A 5629-nucleotide genomic window follows, 5' to 3' on the forward strand; every position below is an offset into this window, starting at 1 on the left:
AAATAAACATCCAGCTGCATTTGGAGCTGCTGTGCAGTCTTTGTACTGACTGATTAATAAGAAATCATAACTAAATGCTTCAGATGAAAATAAAGAACAATCCAAATAGTTCTTCAAATAGCTTTGCTATAGCAAACATGGGTTCTGGTGATGTTTAAATTGGTGTGATATTCTCAGTAATGTACATTATTATGGGGTTTTTTCTTCCAAAAACAAAGAAATTTTGAACCCATAAGAGTCAAACAGAAAGAGAAGAGGTCTCTCCAACACACACACACACACACACAGCAGCACTCACACAGAGACACCTCCAAACCCACAAAGGGAGACATTATCTTGAGGCGATGGATCATGTAAATGGCATTGTGTCTACATTATGAGAATGTGGAAGATGTTTTTCTGCATGGCTGAGGCGCTTATCAAGTGGGACTGTCTGTAGCACCGACTCAATATATTTCATCTTCAGAGATGAGGCTGGGAGGCTGGAGAGGGTGAATATTCTGGATGTTTGTCTGGATGTTTGTGTGCGAGCTATAGGCTATGTGTGCGCTTTGGGAAATAAAATAACTTTTCCTAACCTTATTCGCCTCCAAACGTAAAACACAACATGGACTCCAGCAACTATATATTGAACTGCAAGAATGTAGGACAAACTTCTAAAGTAGCATTTAGTCATTTTGTCAAATCATTCTCTGAAAATCAGCACGACTAAATATTGCCTTCATTTACAATATTCACACCAGCAGCTAATCTGATCTGACTGGGGATAGACCGGAGAAAAGGTCACGTATAACCTCACACTCACGTGCACTGAAAGTGTTTGCGGCTGTTAGAGCACAGAGATACTCGGATTACAACACATACATACATCCAGAAATATTCACTGTATCCCACGACAAGAACTCCCTAGCAACCCTGAGATTCAGATTTGTTTATTTGTATGAAATGTTTAAGTTTTCCATGTTGTTACATAATCTAATGTTCAGTGATGTTGCTTACACTAATTGTGTCTTATAGCTGAAGCTGAGTGCCATCACTCTTCATCAACTTAATACAGCCATTCATGGATTTATGTTTCATAACGGAGTTATTCATTGAAAGATCATTTTATATGAACTAATTATTAATCATTAAAACTGCTACAAGCAATGACTACAATGCTTTTTAATATGTATCACCACCAGCTACAACTCAGTCCAATCATACAGTCTCATCTGAATCTGTTATGAAAACGCAATGACTACACCTGATAGTGAACACCTGCATGCACCTCCACAGCAAGATGGAAATAGCAGCACATCTGAAGCCTCATTGCATAAAGTGGCCATGTCTACATTATCAAGCTGACCCAGTGCAACCTCAGATATGTGACTCATGCAGTGTCAGTTCTCACATCTGACTCCCCTGCACCAAATGGAGTGGTTACGGTTGTAGTCAAGATCTATTACTGATGACAATCGTCTAATTTACGGAGAGAGCAATTCTGTGAAGCTGAAAGCCAATGGCAGGGTGCTGTAGAGGATGATTTATCCACACCCTGGTGGGGCAGGGGTGGAGCTGTCACTGTTGAGATGCAGGATGAGAATCCGCCTTGTTAAAAAAAGGTGGTTTTGAGAGGAGTTCTGACTTGTTGCGCACAAGAAAGTGAGAGATGGAGATGAGACATCTGGGCGGGAGCGGTTGAGGTGATGACATGGGGTGTAAGCTACGAGAGGTGAGCAGAGGGTGACAGAAGGGAAGGAGATGAAAATAACTGTCACTTGTCAAATCTGGAAATAGAAGTTAAAACACTAACCTTCAAGAGAAACACTAGAACGTTTAGAACACAAACTATATTAGCGACACAGTAACTTATAAACTCACACAGACGGGATGTGGTGATTGAGAGCATTACTACTAAACCCAGGACCTTCTCAGCTGTCTCAACCCGTCTGAGGAAAGACCAGCCTACCATCACAGCTTTTAAACACGTGCATGAAATAGATGGCTCATGGAGGTTCTACCTTCACCAGAGTGAGATTAGTCACACGGCAGCTATTCGGCTATTTAGCAGTAATACTAATAATAGTAGTACTATACATGTTACTTAGTATGTTACTAAAGGGAGTAGGTTGTGGTGGATGGATGGTTCAAACTCAGTACTTAGACCTAGAAAACCAGAAATTGAGTCTCGCAGGAACCTTATTGTTACACTTAGTAGACTTATTATTTTCTGAATTTTTAACATTATGAATTTAAGTTTTCAGTCACAATTTGGTTAAGTTTAGGCAACCAAACTACTTGGCTGTCTGTGTATTGGGTTACTGGCTCTGGACACCTGGGTGCTCGTCTGCCTCTGACTGTACACACCCGAGGACAAATAGGATGGTTATTCATTGAAAGATCATTTTATATGAACTAATTATTAATCATTAAAACTGCTACAAGCAATGACTACAATGCTTTTTTAATATGCATCACCACCAGCTACAACTCAGTCCAATCATACAGTCTCATCTGAATCTGTTATGAAAACGCAATGACTACACCTGATAGTGAACACCTGCATGCACCTCCACAGCAAGATGGAAATAGCAGCACATCTGAAGCCTCATTGCATAAAGTATGGGCTGGCTGCTAATAAATTGTGACCATATTTTATTGCAATTTTTTATATATTTTTTAATATGTCTTAATTACTGCACTGTGTTCATTGTTATGCACCAGTCACCAAGTCAAATCCCATGTGTGTGTAACGTACTTGGCATTAAACGCTTCTGGTTGTGGTTGTGAATGGGTCTGCTTCACCTTTATGAGGAAATGGAGGTGCTGGTCGACTGGTGCCAGTGGATGTTGCTGTTAAAAGTGAAAGATCATCAGAAAACATTTATGTATTTAGTTTATTGCCTCCGGTAAGGATGTTGTGTTTTTGGTTTGCTTTGGTTGTTTGTGTGTTAGCAGGATTACAGAAAAACTACTGGCCTGAATTCCATGATACTTGCTGCAAAGGTGTGTTATGTACCCATTGCATTGTGAATGGGAGGATACACAAATCATTTTTCACTAATGGAAACTCTTTTAGCCCACGCAGTGCCACTCTAGTTCACATATGTGGTAGGTTTAACGTTACTGGAGTTTTCTACCGCCGGCTGCACATTTGATCAATGTTTTAATTAAAAGATCCACTTATTGTCTGTATCTCCATTCTTTAGTCTGCAGACAGAAAGGGCGATCATGCAAGTACACCGTGTGGTACGTAGATGGCAAGAGAACAAACTTCATTGATTCACAAAATAACTACTGGATTCTGCACGAGACATTTTATTCACATGTTTTATCTTAAAGTATTCATCACTTTTGTGGCTAAACTTACCCGTTATTAGTTTGCCAGGGAACAACTAATCAGAGGTTATAGTAACTAAGCCTGCATGTCAAGTAGCCTCGACTGTTCAAGGAAACGTTTCAACTGTTAAAACATCCCTCCTGTAAATGCAATCCCACACACCCTTGTGCATGTTTTGAAGACTCGAGTTTGGCATTTTGCCCGTCGCCATCTTGTTTTTATTTTTCGCAACCAGTGAACAGAAGTGACCTGATTTGGACTGCGGAGGAGTGACGTAAAGACGATATATGCGGCTCTCGTAACGGTAGTGAGCTGTCAATAACAAAGTAGTCCCGCCCTAAAGCACACCCTGCTTTATCGTCGTTTGACTCTAAATGGGAGCATAGTTTACACAACAGGCATTATGCTGTATTGAATACGACTTGAGACTAACGACTGAAACCATAAACTCATGTTTACAAGTAGGGTTCTTTTCTCAAAGACCAGAGGAGTCGCCCTGATGGCCATGGAGAGAATATAAGTTTAAGGCACTTTCACTTTTCAGGACCTGAGGTTGCCGTCTGATTTAACCGTAACGTTCTGTCAGGAAATGCATTGATTTAAACCAAGTCAGAGTAAAAGAGCTATGAGTTAGAAGAAGTCCGAAAGCTCTACGCTAATCCATGCAGTGTAACATTCCATGGTTGCTGCATTCACAGAAAGTCATAATAATGTTCTTGTAAAAGAACATTTACGTGAACGCCCCTAAAGTCGTCTTTTAATTACTTTAGTTAATAAAAACAATACATCTAAATAGCCAATAAAGATTTTACTGTTCTATGATTGCACAGTTGTGCCTGTGCATACCCAATTGTCTTTTTAAATAATTGAATGTGCATCATTACGAACAGACCACATGGTGATGGGCATTACAATATCTTCAACGTTATCTTCTAATGGTAGCCTGTTCGGGTAGCTGGATATTTGGACCTTGGGAATATGCAGACCCCAGACAAGAGCAATATACTCGCAATGCTCTAAACTCGTTTCCAGACTGCCTCCGGTCACAGAAATGGAATAAAAAATGACTTGGCCCCACCTGTGTGCACCTGTGACTGGAGCTTGCACATGCATTTATACTTGCGCCAAGATTCACAAAATGCTGGCTGTGTTCGGCCCTTCACAAAGTCCCTGCTCATCAGTGGGACAAAGGACCCGAACGGGAACCAACGATTTGAGGCCCAGTTTTTGTTTCAATTACATTTGTCCATGTTTAGTATGGAGACGTGGTTTTTCCCTAAAAAATGACCGAAAAGCAGCATCGCTAGATTATGAGGCATTCTTAATTATGGGTACAGAATAAGGAGGAGAGGGTTAGTGAAATCTGGGTGAAAATTAAACTAAGAGAACATTTAGTTTGACAACTTGAGACTTCAGTTTCCACTCTCTACTGTGTTATTTCCAAAACTATTTACTCATCAGCCAATCTTTTAGATTCATTATAAAACACTTTTTGCTAAGAAATGCTGAAAATGCAGCAAAACAGAATGTTGAGATAAATGAGCTGCTGCTGGTGGACTGCTCCCTTACCTTCTGAATACCAGGGAGGATGTGAGGGGAAGTGACCGAATGTTCTGCACATCATTCATACATCAGTGGTCCTCTGTGAGAAGCACTCGGTAAGCCAGCTCCTCTTCTACTGAGCTGTAGCAATGGCTGCACAGTCTGCATGTGTTGACAATGAACCATGACCCGAGGTTGATGAACTAAGATTCACCCACGTCCTTTTTAATTCTGACTGATGGGGAGTGCTGTGACCAAGACTTCATTTTCTTGGCTCATATTTTTTTAAAGTCTGCCGATTCCAATGTTTAATAATTGAAGCTGCCCAGCTGATGCACAAACGGGTTGAATCCATCATCTGTTACCAGCTGCAGTGTGTGCACCAAACAGGCAATCCCCAGTAGGTCTCCACCACATCAGTTAGATGTTAACTCTTCAAGAAGTGTGAGGAGAGCCGAGCTAAATTCAGCTGCTGATTAACGTGAAAGGGTTTGCCCAAAAGTTAGCAACAGCTCCGGCTGCTTCGGCTCAGGCACTTAAGATGGGCTGACTTTTAGGGTGAGCCATCTTACGGAGGCTGCATAGAGTCAAATGATGCTGTATTCAAGCTCTGTTCAGTAAACATGACTATTGGGTGAAGGTAAATTATAGCGCTATCATGAAGTGTTTAAATGTAATCTTGTAGATTTTCGTTTTAGGCGAGAAACTTGAATAAACAGTGGTTTGAAGGAGATATATAATAGATATTGAAGAGGGAATCATGAC

This window comes from Anarhichas minor, unplaced genomic scaffold (genome assembly GCF_050575085.1).
Source record: "Anarhichas minor isolate MPS153535 unplaced genomic scaffold, ASM5057508v1 ptg000012l, whole genome shotgun sequence".
In the NCBI taxonomy this organism is placed as follows: Eukaryota; Metazoa; Chordata; class Actinopteri; order Perciformes; family Anarhichadidae; genus Anarhichas; species Anarhichas minor.